The sequence below is a fragment of the Galeopterus variegatus genome, unplaced genomic scaffold, assembly GCF_000696425.1.
Source record: "Galeopterus variegatus unplaced genomic scaffold, G_variegatus-3.0.2 Scaffold12824, whole genome shotgun sequence".
Classification (NCBI taxonomy): Eukaryota; Metazoa; Chordata; class Mammalia; order Dermoptera; family Cynocephalidae; genus Galeopterus; species Galeopterus variegatus.
The window spans coordinates 10245-27631 of record NW_007738935.1 but is presented as its reverse complement, the minus strand read 5'-3'; the positions used below and the strand labels follow the sequence as shown (position 1 = coordinate 27631).

The window sequence follows — 17387 nt, the reverse complement described above, 5'->3', positions numbered from 1 at the left end:
AAAAAAAAAAAAAAAAAAAAAAAAAAAAAAAAACTGAGGAGAGGGGCAGGGGGGGGGGATCCATTTTTTTTTTTTTTTTTTTTTTTTAAAGATGACCGGTAAGGGGATCTTAACCCTTGACTTGGTGTTGTCAGCACCACGCTCAGCCAGTGAGCGAACCGGCCATCCCTATGTGGGATCCGAACCCGGGGCCTTGGTGTTATCATCACCGCACTCTACCGAGTGAGCCACGGGCTGGCCCAGGATCCATTTTCTTTATGCGGACTGTATGAGAGTCTGAACGGTGGCATCCCATTCTGGAAGGGGCCTCCAGACGAGGGGAGGAGTACTGGAGTCTCTTGGTAGTCTCTCAGAAGCTCAGCGTAGAGTACATCATTCCTTTAGCTTTCCCCCTTTCTGCTGAAATGATTTTGCTCTGTAATTAAAATCTGAGTGACTCAAGGTGCCTATGGGACATCCAAACAGAGATGTACTATTGCACATTCAGATCTAGAGCTCAGGAGACAGATATAGGTTAGACTGAGGTTTAGATCTGAGAGCATAAACCAATAGATGGTAAATGAAGACCATGGAAGTGAATTAATGAGGAAGAGACTACAGTGAAAAGGGAAGTGGCTGGGGCCAGAATCTTGAAAACCAACATTTAAGAGTAAACGGAAGAAAAAATATATATAAAAGATCACTAGAGAGGTGCTAAAAGGAAAACAAACGTGATATCATAGAAAAAGAAACATTTCAAAAAGTAGGGGCTGGTCAGCAGTACCTAATGCTGCAGAAAATAAGACTGAAATGTGTCTAATACTGAGCAACAAAGAGGTCCTTGTGTGACAGCTTTTCTTAGAATTGTGAAGAGATGTGAGTAAGGTTTCAGAGAAAGGGCAAAATACAAATGTTCCTTGTTTGGCATTTAACCCTAGTGTATCGAAAAGATTCTGTTTAGCTTCAGAGGCACTGTGGCGGACTAAAGATGACTGCACATTTTTCCCACTCGTCCCGTCAAGAGGTGGAGCCTCTTTCTCATTCTCTTCAATTGGAACTGACCCTATAACTTATTTTGACAAATAGAACATGGTAAAAAAAACTTCTGAGGCTGAGCCTTAGGAGATCTGTAGCTTCTTCATTTGCTTCTTGGAATGTTCTCGCTCTCAACCCACGGCCACACTGTCAGAGCCCAAGTGAGTCAGGTGGAAGCACCACATGGAAAAGAACCAAGGCTCCCGCCAGCAACCCTGCCTGAGCTCCCGCTGGCACCTCCTACCCACGAGCCACTTGAGTGGGGCCATTTTGGAGCTTTCAGCCAGCTCTGTAGCCCAGCCAACACTTTGTAAAGCAGAATTACTGCGTCATCAACACGCAAAATCATGAGAAATAATAAACTGTTGTTTTAAATCACTGACTTTAGTAGTTTGTTAAGCAGCACCATTAAGGAAATTGGGGATAAAGAACTTCACGCAGAAAAGTGTCAAAGATTCATGATAACCAAGCAGTAAAGGGTTTTTGAAAAAGCAGCACTGTGCTTCTGCCACCGTTCTCAGGACAGCTCTAACAGCCTTCCTTCACTCTCTCTTTTTCTCTTTTTTTGGTGTTGGCTGGTACGGGGATCCAAACATTCAACCTTTTGTGTTATAATACCATCCAACTGAGCTAACCAGCCAGTCTGTATGTTCATTTACACCAGAAACAAAAGGGGTGCAGGTGACCCCATAGAACAAGTAAATTCCAATTTCCCTGTGATGAGATTCAGTCCCAACCTTTATTAATCAGCCAGTCTCTCACTGTCTCTAGAGACACATCATTGCCAAGTCTGCAGAGTAGGAGTCTAACTCCAAAGAAAGACTTTCCATAGCTTTCCCTGGAAAATGTGAGCAACATAAAAGCAAAGTGTTATTCGTTTTATTTCGCCCATGTTCTAAATGATTATAACAGTATAGCTGGAGTACAGAAAGTTCTCCATGCTTGTTAATTGAATAAGTGAATTTTAATTATCCATAGTCATTTATTCAAGAAGTCACTCCAAGACATAATTTAAACAGCTCCAAAATAAACTCTCTCCCATTCTGTCTTTCTTCTCCCTCTCTCTTTTTTTAAATTTTTAAATTTTAAATTTTTTTTTTTTTTTTTAAAGATGACCGGTAAGGGGATCTTAACCCTTGACTTGGTGTTGTCAGCACCAGGCTCAGCCAGTGAGCGAACTGGCCATCCCTATATGGGATCCGAACCCGGGGCCTTGGTGTTATCATCACCGCACTCTCCCGAGTGAGCCACGGGCCGGCCCTAAATTTTAAAGCGAACCCAGGGCCTTGGTGTTATCATCACCGCACTCTCCCGAGTGAGCCACGGGCCGGCCCTAAATTTTAAATTTTTTATTATTATTTTTTCTAATCAAGTGAAGTAGTGGGCACAGGGAAAGAACAAAGAATTTAACTGGTTGTGATCAATTACTTGTAAACACCACTGCACTCAGACCCACACCTCTTTTTTTCCTTTTTACTCTTCAAGTCTCTCCCTACCTTCTGTTCCTTCTTTATTTCTTCTTCCTTTTCATCTCTTTCTTTCCTTTTCCCTCTGTTTTCCTGTAAATGTACGAATTTCAAAAGGAGGTATATAATTTATGTGGCATAATAATACTTGCTTTTTAGCTCGCATAGACTAGCATATGGTAAATTCTCTATAAACATTAGCTATTACTATCAACTAGTTTATATTAATATTATATTTATATTAATAGCTAATATAGTATAATTAACTTATAGTATTTCATATTAATATAATGTATCGATACCATATCACATTATTATTAAATGCTATATATAGTTACAAGTATATAGATATTTTTGTGATAGATAAAAAATTATTTATTATAGTTATACAACATATTAGTTATCTATTCAAAAATGTAGCAGCTTAAAACAAGAAACATATATTTTCCCCAAATTTCTGTTGATTAGGAATCTAAGCACAGCTTAGCCGGGTACCTCTGGCTCAAGGAATCTCACAAGGCTGTAATCAAGGTGCTGGCTGGGTCTGCCGTCATCTCAAGGCCCAACCGAGAGAAGATCCACTTCCAAGTTTATTTACATGGCTTTTGGCAGCCATAGGTGGCTGGCTGTTGGCTAGAGATATCAGTTCCTTGCCACATGGGCATCTCTATAGAGTAGCTCACAGCATGGTAGCTGGCTGTGTTCAGTACCTAAGCTGGGAAGTTACATCCCATCACCTCTGCCGTATCTATTTACTAGTAATCCCTAAATCCAGCCCACACTCACAGGGAGAGGATTACGCAGGGGGCAAAGAAAAGGAGGTGGGTGTCACTGAGGGCATCTTACAGGCTGCCTAGCACAGATAATATATAAGAATAGATATTAATTACATAAATGTGTCGAAATCACTAATTATACAGCCATTATTATTATTTATTAACAATTATATACATTGAAATTTCCTGTGTTTTTTTCATATTTGCAAATTCCAGAGTTTTTCTGTCTTTTTTGAGGAGGGAGGGAGCAGGTAGAGTGAGAAGATGGAGCTTTCCCTTCTGTTAATGCATTCCTAGTACTTGTCCTGTTTTGTTTGTCTAGAGCCAGTTTTATCACATTTACATTTTGTGTGTGTGTGTGTGTTTAACAGAACCCTCAACCTGGATCAAACATTTTACATTCGCATGGTCAAGAGACTATGGATGTAACAGTGCAAGACTGACTCCCAGTGTCTCAGAAAATGTACACGAAACAAAATGATGAGACAGAAGCACTGATTATTGCAGATATCAATTATACATGTTTTAGGGGCTGGCTGGTTAGCACAGTTGGTTAGAGTGGTGCTGCTGATAACATCATGGTCCAGGATTCGATCCCTGTACCGGCCAGCCACCAAAATAAGTAGATAAGTGAAATATGTTTACGTGCGATGATTAAATTCCTTTGCTTGTAGAGTAGCTGTTGCCCAGTTTCTCCACTTTGGGGAGGTCTATCTCCTTTTGCTCTTTTCTCTTTGCATNTGTGTGTGTTTAACAGAACCCTCAACCTGGATCAAACATTTTACATTCGCATGGTCAAGAGCCTATGGATGTAACAGTGCAAGACTGACTCCCAGTGTCTCAGAAAATGTACACGAAACAAAATGATGAGACAGAAGCACTGATTATTGCAGATATCAATTATACATGTTTTAGGGGCTGGCTGGTTAGCACAGTTGGTTAGAGTGGTGCTGCTGATAACATCATGGTCCAGGATTCGATCCCTGTACCGGCCAGCCACCAAAATAAGTAGATAAGTGAAATATGTTTACGTGCGATGATTAAATTCCTTTGCTTGTAGAGTAGCTGTTGCCCAGTTTCTCCACTTTGGGGAGGTCTATCTCCTTTTGCTCTTTTCTCTTTGCATCATTTCAGTCCATTTGGTACTTGTTCTACTTGCTGAACTCCCTGTATATTTCGAACAGTTTTCTTCCCTAAAACTTTAACTTCTACCCCTTTGCGTTTGACTACGTTTTTGAATGTTTATTTCTCAGAAATAGGAAGTTCCTACTTCAGGTCTTCATCTCCACTCGATTTAATTGACCACATTTGAGTTCTTATGTGCTAAGCACTACATCAGCTAAAGATGAGTGAAACTTGGCCTCTGCCCTTAAGGAATTCTCAGCCTAATAGGGATTAAAGACGAGTAAAAGAGTTTAATAAAATTGATGATATAATTATAAGAATAAGTAAAAAACGTAGCTCAGTAGAGGGAATGATGAACTTTTCAGAAGCAGAGGTGACCAGGAAAGGTGTCTGGGGTGAGGCAACGTCTAAGCTAGGTTTGGACGGACTAGGAGTGGTTTTCCCTCGCCCCAGTCTTCTAACCCGTCTGCAGGCGTCTCCAAGTGCATCTTTTGCATTTGCTGTCACTACATCATTGCTTCATTCCTCTACACACACCACTCCCCCTCCTGGCCCTCCCTCCCCTCCCACATAACCCTCTCCTCCCTCTTTTCCTTCCTTTTATGGGAATTTTGTGTGTGTGTGTTTAGCCCCTGGGTTTAATTTAGTTGGATTGGATTATTGTAATAATGTTTCTGTACATTTGCCCAGAGGCCTTCAGCTAATGAGTGTCTTCTTTACAGGCCAATAAACAGATGAATAAAGCCAGCCTGCTGTCTTGCATCTCTGCCTCCCCTCTCTTTCTTTGCACTTTACCCATCTTCCACAAACCCTTTTCGAAAACGAAAATTTTCCTGGGTGACTCAAACATACATTGCCTGCATGAATTCACTTTTACACCTGCCAGTCAGCTCCACGGAGTGCTTTCCTTTTGCCATGGAATGCGTTCTCTACCCAGACAGGAGATCCAGCCTATGTGGGATGGGAGTATGCATTGCTGCCCAGCAGTTCTTCCCCGGTGTCAGAGAGGACCTACACCATGATGGGCTTACATCTCTGGATGGCGTTTGCTCATTTCTGACCGTGGGTGCTGATTCTGACTTGATAGAATTAAACGAGGGCCGGCCTGTGGCTCACTCGGGAGAGCGTGGTGCTGATAACACCAAGTCAAGGGTTAAGATCCCCTTACCGGTCATCTTTAAAAAAAATTAAATAAATAAATAAATAAATCAACAGTGTGATAGAGCAGAGGCTGACCAGATCACCCTGAGAAAAGTAAATCTGAGGATCTCCAAGCCTGGGGATCCAAGCTTGGGCTCTGTAAACAAATGGGGAACTGTGCTAGAAGAAAGGAGCCCCCATAGTTGCCATGAACAAATTGCATTTCTGAAATCTACAGACTTCGTAAAGCCCAACATCACATGGCTGCCTCTGCTCTTCTGCCAGTCCCCGCCTCGCGCCCCCTCTACTCCGTCGCAGGTGCTGCTCCCTGCCTGCCCTCTCCTTCTTCCTTGCCCCGAACATTCCATTCCTATTTTCACTGCCCTAACTTCAGACTCCCTCCTCAGACCCCAGGAGAGCACCCCCTCCTACCGCCTGGGGAGGCTTTCCTAAACTCCAGTCTCCAGCGAGGCCAGCACATTGAGGTCATTGCTCTCCTTGCCAAATAACTGGCTTGAGTTCAGTTTCTCCATCTGTCTGAGCTTCATGGAAAACATGACCGTTGCTCTAGGCTCTCTATTCTACGTCCTGCCTTAGTTCGAATTTGCATCTGCTTTTTTTGTTTCTTCCCATGCCCTCCCCCTTCTTTTCTTTCCTTGACTCTCCCCAGACTAGAAGCACATCTGTTTTCTAGCCTCTTCCCTGTCACTGTGGAGCAGATGGGAGAAGAGCAAGTTCAGGGCCAGGTTGATCAGGAAGAGCTGGGGGATATTTATTTATTTATTTATTTATCGAGCTGCTGGCCGGTACAGGGTCCGACCCACGACGGTGGTGTTATAAGGCTGTACTCTAACCAGAGCTGGGGTTTGCACCCAGATTTTTTTCTGGGGCCTGACCAGAATTCATGTGTCTCAGAGATGGAACACTTGTAGTTCCCTCAGAGGTACCAGAGCTGCTGATGAAGTGCTACTTGCTTATTTCTGATTATGTCCATTGTTCTCCCCCCACTAGACAGTTTCCTTCCTTCCTTCCTTCCTTCCTTCCTTCCTTCCTTCCTTCCTTCCTTCCATCCATCACTTATTCTTTCTTTTTTCTAGTCTGTAATTGACTAATACTATCTGATCTCTGTCTACCTGTGCTCCTCTCTAATTTAGCTCACCAGGGAGATACACGATGTAGACTAAAGGAGCAAAGAAACAACCTGAAACATAAACACCTCTATTGCATACATCAATCATTCTTTGGACCTGAATTTCTGTAACTCAACTTTATTCTCTCCAAAATGGGGGTGTTTGGGCCAGCCCGGTGGCGCACTGCTATAGTGCGCTGCTTGGGAGCGTGGCGGCGCTCCCGCCGAGGGTTCGGATCCCACATACAGACCGGTTCCCGCTCACTGGCTGAGCGAGGGGCAGGTGCAGCACCAAGGGTTGCGATCCCGTTGCCGGTCCTGGTCCGGTACGGGCGCAACACTGAGGGTTGCGGTCTGTTGCTGGACACGAAAAAAGACAAAAAGGAAAAAAAAAAATGGGGGTGTTTCAGTGGTATAACCACTAGGGGCTCTGTGAATAAGAACATATACAAAGTCAGGCCAGCCCGTGGCTCACTCGGTAGAGTGCGGTGCTGATAGCACCAAGGCCACGGGTTCGGATCCCATATAGGGATGGCTGGTTTGCTCACTGGCTGAGCGTGGTGCTGACAACACCAAGCCAAGGGTTGAGATCCCCTTACCGGTCATCTTTAAAAAAAAAAAAAAAAAGAACATATACAAAGTCTTTAAAATTCTTGAACCAGAGAAAGTGTTGTCTACATATTACATGATCTGAGGAAAAATCCTGATAGAGAATAAGGCAAGCAGAACGAACTTGCCTCCCACTTTTCTCTGGGCTTCTGACGACATTTTGTCCTTACAATTCTCAAAACCAAGATTCTTAGCATTAGCTTAAACAAGCCACCATACAGAATAAGGCTGGCACCTACTCTCATGGAGCTCTTTACGTTTGAAAAGGATTTGGAGACTTCTGAATTCCTCAACTTTTTATGACCCTAAGATGGTCCATCTTCCTCTTGGACAAAATCTATGCAGAGTCTTTGTTTGCTTGGATGTGAGAATAAATAGGCTGGCAGGATATTTCCAGGGGAAAGCAAGAAGAGTCTGAATGTGTGGGTCAAGAAATAGGCAAAAAAGAAAAAAAATAAATACAGGGATACAAAGGAATTTGTTAGCCTTGAAGAGATAAATATTGAAAATCAAAAAAAATGAGAGAGGGGGCTGGAAGAATGATTCAAATATGGATGACAGCCAGAGAGAGAGAAACAGAGTCTGGTAATGTGTTGTAAAACACTGCATGGATGAGATGGAACTGTTTACATAAGAAGGAACCCAAGGAAAAAAGGAAGGCTGGGGCCAGAGTGTGAGAGGCAAAATCGGCTGATGGAAGAAAGGCGTACATGAGAGTGGGCCAGTGCTTCCAGCGAGCAGCCAGATCTCTCATCAGTGTGGTCATAACCTTTGGAATGAGGGTGTGAGTGGCTGCAAATTCCCATCTCCCTTCTCATTCCAGCCTCATTGTAACACTGCAATCTGCGCCTCTAGCCTGGCTCTCTCTCCCTCGCTCTGCCTCATCTCATTGTGTCAAAGTAGGCCAAATCCGAAGTCCTTTCCAGGGAGTGGCTCTGTTCATCTTATTCTCCATCCAGAGTAGAAACAGTGTGAGAAGGAGAGAGACACATTCAGCAGGCAAAGGACTCGGTGGAAAGAGCAGAGCACCGTAGACAGTGAGTTGTTTTATTATATAAAACTCTAAATAGAGGGAATGTGTGTGCGTGTGTAGGTGCATGCATGCGTGTGTGTGTGTGTGTGTGTAGGTGCATGCATGCACGTGTGTGTGTGTGTGTGTGTGTGTGTTGAAGGGCTAGAGAGGGCAATGGGGAGTGTCACTGAACTTAGAATTGAGCAACCCCCCCAATTATCTATGGAATTCAAATGAGGAGACGCCAAGATGGGTAGATGATATGAAAAAGACATGGATATCAGAAAGGAAGTGTACATGATAGGGGTAGAGGCTAAGGCCAGGAATGGGCCATTTAGAATATAAAATTTCCTCTGACTTGGTGGAAAAGAGTAACAAGAGCAAAAATAGTAAGTGACTGAAGAACGGGTTTGAAGAAGAGATGAACACTGGGTGAAAGACAAGAAACAGAGAGAGGGTCTGAGTCATAGGGGAAACCAAAACAGCTCCTGGGAAGACAAAGCGGCAGGGGCCCCAGCGGCATCTCTCCCGGGAATGGACATGCTAACGTGTCCCTGAGCACCACACTCTGCACTCTCCCCAGCACCTGTTAGATATGCTGCTCTCGGGACCCCCGGTGCTGCTGCTGCTCACTGCACTCGTCAGCCCCTCCGGTGAGTCCCCACCTTTATGCTTTTCCCCCTAAAATGTCAGCTCTTCAGCCCTACGTGTGTGGAGGTGGGTGTTAGAAGGTGGGACAGAACAAGGCTGAAGGGGAATGGGAGGAGAGATGGCTGGTATTGAGTTCTGGAATTGCTACGAAAGAGAAGAACAGATTTTGTGTCAAGGAAAAAAGAGCAGGAATGTGACTAGAGATGAACTCAGACTTGGGAAAAGGTATTGTGAGGGTTATGAAACTAAGATACACGCAAATGTACATTAACAATCAAAAGAGGGTTACACACATAAATATACAAATGAATAGCAAAGGGAAAAGAGGCTAATATACAAGTGCATTTACAAACATATAGGGACTACCTAATAAGAAACCGGACCAAACTTAAATCCTGGAGGAAAACAGTGGGACTATATGCACTGATACCTAACAAACACCAGCGTCAACATACACACAAGTATATTCACATGCATGCAAAACATACACACCGTATCAATACACAAAAGAAAAATGATCTTCTGGGGTTCAATCCCTGTACTTGCCAGCTGCCGAAAATAAAAAAATAAATGATCTTCATAGATTTCATAAGATCTAGCTCAAAGATTGACCACAGAAAGTGAACCTTGGACTTTGAAGAAATCCTACTCTATTTTTTTTCTCTTCCCACCAGATACAGATCAAATTAATTCTTCTGCCTTGGTTAGTAGTGTAGCTAATGGGAAGGCTGTGGGGATAAAAGGGCAGAACACTCTAGAAAGGCTGCTGGCCCTCTGTGGATCAGGACCCCATTCCTGGCTGGGAATGAAGGCAAGAAGGGCATGCTGAGTGCGGGCGCCGCTGAGTGGGGCATTGTTCTCAGGAATGCTTCTCCTCAGTGCTCCTATTCGTATCTGTTTCGTGCATAGCACTAATGGGCTGAGTAACTTTGTACGAGCTGCACGGAAATAAAACACAAAGAGAAAGTACAGCCATTTCTCCAACACTTTATCGATCGTCTCATAAAAGGGTTATGAAACGGGGTGCAGAGCTGGAGTCACTCACATTCCTTTTCTTCTTACTTTCTACAGACTCGATACCCCTAGAGGTTAATGGTCAAGGAGGAGGTAGGTAAACCCTGGTATACAGGCTGTGTTCAGGCTCTTATCAGGGAAACGTAAATGAACAGAGTTAAACCGTTTGTCCTCCAACAGAGAGCTACACCACTGAGAAAGAGGCCCTGCCTCACCAGCTGCCGCAATCCTACTGTGTCATTCATAAACGTTCTTGTCTTTTTTTTATCTTTCTACTGAAACACCTGTCTCAAGACCTCCTCTATGCCCATCTCTGGTTTCCACGCTCCTCTCCACATCTCTTATCCCACTCAGAAAATGCCCACTAATCCTTACAGAAAGTATGTTTCAATCCATGTAACGGTGGAGAAACTAAAAGGCAAAGAAGTCTTCTCAGCACTACAGTGAATTGTAGCACAACTGGACAGAACCCAAAAGTCTTGGCTCATAAAAGACTACTTCCTTCAGCTCGATGAAGGAAACTCCACCCTGCCTCAGGGCATTCCACGTAATTACAATTTATCTCTGTACTTTTCCCAACCCAGGAGAGTTAGAGGGTAGAGGACTGCAGTATGTAACACATTAATGAGTCACCTCCGTTTTTCTTTAATGAATTAAGATAGACTAAAATAAATATATCAGAGTGTATTGCGTGTGTTTTGGAAGAACAAAGTATTATTTTATAAAACTTGTTTAAAAAAACTTGTTTCAGTTTTACATATATGTGCTCTGGGGCACGATATAATATGTATTTCTTGCTATATGTCCTGATACAGAAGATAAAAATATAAAAATACAATCTTTTTTTTTCTGTTGTTAGTAAAAATATCTGAATTCCCAAGTTTCTGAAGCTAGATCAGATTTCAGCATAGCAAAACTAAAAATCAGAATTCATTTATCTGGGCTGGTTAAAGATCAGTCCTGTTTTATGACTTTAGGATGCTTTTCTAGCAGAAATACTACAAGTTATAATAAAGATGTCTTAAGATCCCTTTCCAGAGAACTTCATGAATCCTAGATAAAGCATTTATGTGGTGGTAGCTCATGGAAACCTCTTGAACCCTCTGCTCACCCACTGCTTCACTCCTATTTCTGTGAGTGGCTGGACTGGAATGTAGCTCAGGCTCTGGAGAAAGGGAACTGGGGAAGGATTGGGCTACACCCTGGAGAGGCTCCTCTCGAGTTTTACGGTCTCTGGAATGATTTGGGTCAGTGGTTTTTCAAATATCCAGTGGGTTGGGAACAGACTTGGATTCCTTTTATCAAAAATTGTTCTGGAAGAAGAAAGCTTATTCTGAGTGTTATAGGCGAAGAGGCTCTTTTTTCAGACCTGATGAATTTCTATCTGGAATTTGGGGTGGGGAGAAGAAAGGATGAGGTAAGCAGGGAAAAGTCATACCAAACGCTTTATGTTTCACTTCTCTTACAATTATCAGTAATTCTGAGATGCTTTATAAAAATGTTTACTGTCACCAGATTTAAATATGATATTTAGAATCTGAAGTTTAAAAAAAGTCAATGCAAATTACATGAATTTGCTGACCCCTAGTGGGTAAAACAGATTAGGACTGTAAACTATTGACATTGAAGGATAAATGCAAGTGAATAATTTACTAAATATTTAAATGTTATTTGCTAAGAAAGTAGATTTCAGGTGTTCTTATGCACACACACACAAAAGGTAACCATGTGAGAAGACAGATATGTTAATTTGCTTGACTGTAGTACTTATTTTATTTTGTATATGTATGTCAAAAAGTCATATACACCTTAAATATGTACAATAATATATATATATATAAATTAAAAGATAAAAGTAAATGTTAACGCTGCTTTATTTTGCTTTTTAAAATACAATTTGTTAGGGGCCAGCCCGTGGCTCACTCGGGAGAGTGCGGTGCTGATAAAATACAATTTGTTTTAGGAAGTGCTGTTCCTTGCAGTTTCCAATTCTGTTTTCTCAGTTTATATATAACTGTTTTTATTTCTTCTTCTGCCTTTACTTTTCAGTGATCAAACGCAAAGCATTCTCTACTAACATTGGCATTTTCCCTCCCCTCTCTTCACCTCATTTCTCACTGAACATCATAAAACTATCAACACCACCGTTTGTGAACGCTCTTCCTTGCTAGCAAATTCATATTCAATTACATCAGAATTATAAGTGTCAAAATCATAATGTCTTTGGTATAGATGATTTTCATTTTAAATAAGTATTAGAAAGAGGTCATCAGTCCATTGTATTTATTGTAAGTAATCAAGGGTAAACAATTGAAAGATACTTTAAGTTTGGGGCGCTGTGCTAGACAATTTCACTTACTGGGAATGCAAAGGTGGCTGGGGGCAGACGATGCTCAGAAAATGTTTTCCGATTTTTTTCTTTTTTTTTTCAGATAATGTAACTCAAGTGACTCAAGTGACTCAGGAAACATTCACAGAAGATCCTAGTAAGCTACCATTTTTTTGTTTGTTTGCTGTCATGTCGGGGATAGATGGAATGAAGTTGATGTCTGTGCAAAGAAAAAAAAAAGACGAGAAGGCCGGCCCGTGGCTCACTCGGTAGAGTGCGGTGCTCATAACACCAAGGCCACGGGTTCGGATCCTATATAGGGATGGCCGGTTTGCTCACTGGCTGAGCGTGGTGCTGACAACACCAAGCCAAGGGTTGAGATCCCCTTACCGGTCATCTTTAAAAAAAAAAAAAAAAAAGACGAGAAAAGGGTTGGCGGTCACTCTAGTCACTCAGAGCTCCAGCTCTGGTGTCTGTCTTAGATGCCACAATCTCTATAAACATGCCCAATCTTGTTAACTCTTCCGCTTCTTTCTGTGATAGTCCCTTACATTAGCCCAACAGTTCTCATGCGTTCACTTCAATCTTTTGTCTCCTTTGAGATCACTATCCTTTTTTTCTTTTTTTGGTGGCTGGCCGGTGGTAAGGGGATCCGAACCCTTGACCTTGGTGTTATCAACACAGTCCAAGATCACCAACCTTCTACCCTGCTTCCCTTAGCTACTTTTTCTACCTTCACCTTTTGTTTCCTGTTTTCTACCTTTGCAGATCTGGTGAACGACCCTGCTACAGACGAAACAGGTAAGTTTCACTGCAGTTCTTTTTAAATGGCATGATTTTTATTAATATTTGTAATATTTATTCCAGCTCTTGAGTTAATTCTAAACTAGAGTACTTCAAAAAGTTCGTGGAAAAATCAAATTAAAAGATAATATGGATCTTTCCATGAACTTTTTGAAGTTCCCTCATATTTTTATCGTTGGATCCGATGGATGTGGGAGTGTTGTTCAGTGATAGTGGGATAAAGGAAAAAACAAAAGCCTTCTAGTCCTCTAAAAAGAGGAGACAGTGGATTGATAGCTAAAATAAGGCATGGATAACAAATGCTCCTACAAATTAGTATAATGTCAACAGGAAGAATATTCTTCAAAAACTATTCACAATTACTTCAATTAATTCTATTCCCTTGAACATAACACATGAACCCAGCCATGGCCTGAACCTTGCTTGATACCCCATTCTCCCTTTTCCTATTCTGCCTTCCCCCTTGCAATTCAAAGCCTTCCTCACACCTGCTGTTTTGTGTCTTTTCAGTACTGGCTGATATCGATCCTTCCACAGATGACCTGGGTGAGTTCAGATCTGGTATCCCATGGCCACCAGGGCCGTTCTAGGCTTTTCCCAGAGCCCATTATGGAAGGCAGTGCAGCTGCCGAAGCATCCTAAATAGACAGAATTACAGTTTATGTAGCACATTCTTCTAACAGTTCAATTTTAATTTATGACATTTTTGAACCCTTAACAAACAAGAACTGTGTTAGATGTTTGATATACGAAATACCAAGACGTGATCTTTCAAAGTTTCCATGATTTGGTGGGTAAAGGCAAGACAAATGTTTGGGAAATTAGAGGATGCTCTCTAGAAGTAATGCTTGAACTGAATCTTGAAAGAATTGGAGTAAGCCTGAAGGTCGAGCAGGGGATGGGCTTTCCAGCCAGAGGCAACAGTATGTTCAAAGGTGCAAAAGAAAAGAAAGCTTGGCCCGGGGCCAGCCCGTGGCTCACTCGGGAGAGTGTGGTGCTGATAACACCAAGGCCACGGGTTCGGATCCCATGTAGGGATGGCTGGTTAGCTCACTGAGTGAGCGTGGTGCTGACAACACCAAGTCAAGGGTTAAGATCCCCTTACCGGTCATCTTTAAAAAAAAAAAAAGAAAAGAAAAAAGAAAAGAAAGCTTGGCCCGTGTGGGAAACTGAGTTTTTTTTTGGAAACTGAGTTTTGTTTAATGGCTGGAGAAAAAACTACAAGGAACCGTGGTAGGAAGGGAAAAAAGGAGATAGAAGCTAGATTATTTTTAACAAATAATTATTTGAAGCCTGCTACTAGGTGCCAGGGATATAAAGGTGCGTAAAACTGATCTTCTTCTGTCAAAGAACAAAATTACAACAAATTTAGTTGGAGATTTCAATTGGCTTTATTGCGATTCTAGAATCAGGGTCTGTAAAATTAAGTGTTCCAACGAGCCAAGCAGAGGAGGTTGGTTTTACAAACAGAAAAAGGCTGAGGAAAGCAGAAACAAATACCAAAAAGCGGATTGGTCATTTCAAAGTTACTTTCCTTGTAAGGTGGGGACAGGAAGACAGAACAATAGAAAAATAACATCAGGTTACTTCAGGCTGTCTCTTTTGTGTAAGGATTAAAGCAGTGGGAACTTCATTATTTTACCTATTGAAGATTTAAACTAGCCTGTTCGGGAAATTAGCTATCTTTCTCCTGACTTCACCAAGACCATGGCCTATGTGAAATGGAACTCAGCTGGTCTTTTGGGACCTAGTGCAAGAATTTAGTACAAAGCAATGGCCTGTTCGGGAAATTAGCTATCTTTCTCCTGACTTCACCAAGACCATGGCCTATGTGAAATGGAACTCAGCTGGTCTTTTGGGACCTAGTGCAAGAATTTAGTACAAAGCAATGGCCTCCTATAATTTTTACTTCACACTTCCACCATTTTTTTTTTTTTTTTTTTTTTTTTGGTGTCTGACCAGCCTGTATGGGGATTCAAACCCTTGGCCTTGGTGTTATTAGTACCACATTCTCCCACGTGAGCTATCTTTCTTTGTTTTGTTTTGTTTTGTTTATTTTAAAATTATTAAATTCTACTGGATTCTTTTGCATAATAGATAAGAGAAAACTGAACAGATGACTTTATAGGGTTTTGCAAATTTCTATAATTAGGACGAGCAAAAAAAGCTACAGAAGACACAGAAAGAGTGCTTGACTATATTCAGTGTTGGGGGTTAGGAAAGGCTTTTCTGAAGGGCACATGGACTAAGTTGCTTACTGAAAGACAAGTGGAAGTGAGCCAAGTGAATAGAAAGAGGAGGAGTTTCTAAGTAAAAACAAACAAAATCAACGCGGGCAAAAGGCTTAGGATGAAAATAAAAACCAGAGAGGTTTATGCAAGGAAGGGTTCCAATCAGATTTGTGCACTGGAAAGATCACCTCCCCTCCCCCTCCTGTACCCCTGGGCAGTGTGGAGAATTGATTTGACTGTGATCTGCCTGGAACTGGGGAAAACCAGCAAGAATGCTGTTGCAGAGGTCTCAGTAAAAGATGACAGCTACAGCTGGCCGGTGGCTCACTTGGGAGAGCTGGTGTTGATAACCCAAGGTCAAGGGTTTGGATCCACCTACCAGCCTGCTGCCAAAAAAATAAATAAATAAAAAAGGAAGATGGCCTGAACCAAGGTAAAGGTAGTGAGACCCCAACATAAGCTACAGAGAGAGGAGATGGTTGAGATGATGTCCAGTTTTCTAGATGTGGCTATTGGGTGGATGGTGGTACAATTCAATGAAGAACAATTCGAGTTGATGAAGGGAAAGATAATTAAGACAATTTGAGATATGTTAAAAAGATCTTTGAAATATTCAAGAATTCTTCTGTAAAAATGTGGTTGGATGTATAAGTCTGGAGCTTTGGAAAAAAATCTGGGATTGAAACATAAGTTTGGGAATTATCAGCATATAGACCTGACTTGAAACCATGACACAGATGAGATCACCGAGCATACTTCTTCATATCCTATCTTTTAGTAACTCTTCCAGTGACATTTTCCCAGGTAACTCTCCTGGCTAGTCTATTTCCTCAACACTCATGGAGGTCCTTGACCTTTTCTTTTCTTTTTTTTTGCAGCTGGCCAGTATGGGGATTCAAACTCTTGACGCTGGTGTTATAACACCACTCTCTAACCAACTGAGCTAACCGCCAGCCCCTTTACTCTGTTAAGGAGATTCATATTAAACTTGCCCCTGGGTTAGGTTTGGCTATGGTTATGACCCTTGTATTAGTCTGTTTATGTTACTTATAACAAAATACTGGCAACTGAGTGATTTACTTAGAAAACAAAATTTATTGCTTACAGTTTCTGAGGCTGGGAAGTCCAAAGTCCATGTGGTGGTGGCAACAGTGACCCAGGGGTCTCACATTGCAAGATGGTGGAAACAGAGTGAGCAGAGAGAGAGAGAGACAGACTCTCCTCTTCTTTGAAAGCCCTCAGTACCATGCCCCTGACCACCATTTTAATCCATTCACTACTGTGTGGTCCTACAATCTAATCATCTCTACAAGGCTCCACCTTTCAATTACCATAATAGGATTTCCCACCCTCTTAACAGTCACAGTGGGAGCTAAGTTTCTAATACATAAAACTTGGGGGACACAATTCAAGCTCCAGTGAGTTTGGGGGGGCATAATTCAATCCACTACAGACCTTTGATATTCTTTATCCAACAACATGCATCAAAGAACCCATAATGATGTATCTCATCTACAGAAATTTTCTCCTATGAGCAGAGCTTCTATAGGATAATAATCTCTCTTGTTGGCATATGGCTCTTTGACTTTGTTCCTACTAATTTGTCAACGATGCAAAGATATTCACAATACAATGTATTTTCAACTCTCTAGGAGAGAAAGAAAAAAAGAAAAATCCTATCCTAACTCCTAAATATCTTTAATTTTGTGGATCAAATCAGCCCAATATAAGTTTTGCTAAAAGAGTTATTAATTCATTTGTTCCCTGTTTGTGGGCATCCCAAATAGGTCCCCAGTGAGGCAACATGACAGTTATAGGGGTAGTGACTTCTAGAATTAGTAATAACTGAATAAAATTTCTGCATTCCAGCCTCGCCCAATGATAAAAACACCACCTCAGGTATGATTCTCTCTTGCATGTCTTTTTCTTAATTTTTTTTTTCTTTCTGTAGATTATTTGCTTCTTGGAGGGTACTTTGTACATCTTCTAATTTACTTCCAATTTTATTTATTTATTTACTTATTTATTTAAAGGTGACCAGTAAGGGGATCTTAACCCTTGACTTGGTGTTGTCAGCACCACGCTCT

General features: G+C 41.7%; 1 long non-coding RNA gene across 1 annotated transcript; it reads left to right on the top strand.

Annotated features, from left to right (window-relative positions):
- Nucleotides 1-8113: 8113 nt before the first annotated feature.
- On the top strand, nt 8114-13066 carry LOC103581336. The gene is made up of 5 exons (XR_549652.1): nt 8114-8296; nt 8855-8924; nt 9994-10029; nt 12369-12422; nt 13034-13066. It is a non-coding gene; the product is annotated as an uncharacterized LOC103581336 (long non-coding RNA).
- The last annotated feature ends 4321 nt before the right edge of the window (nt 13067-17387 follow it).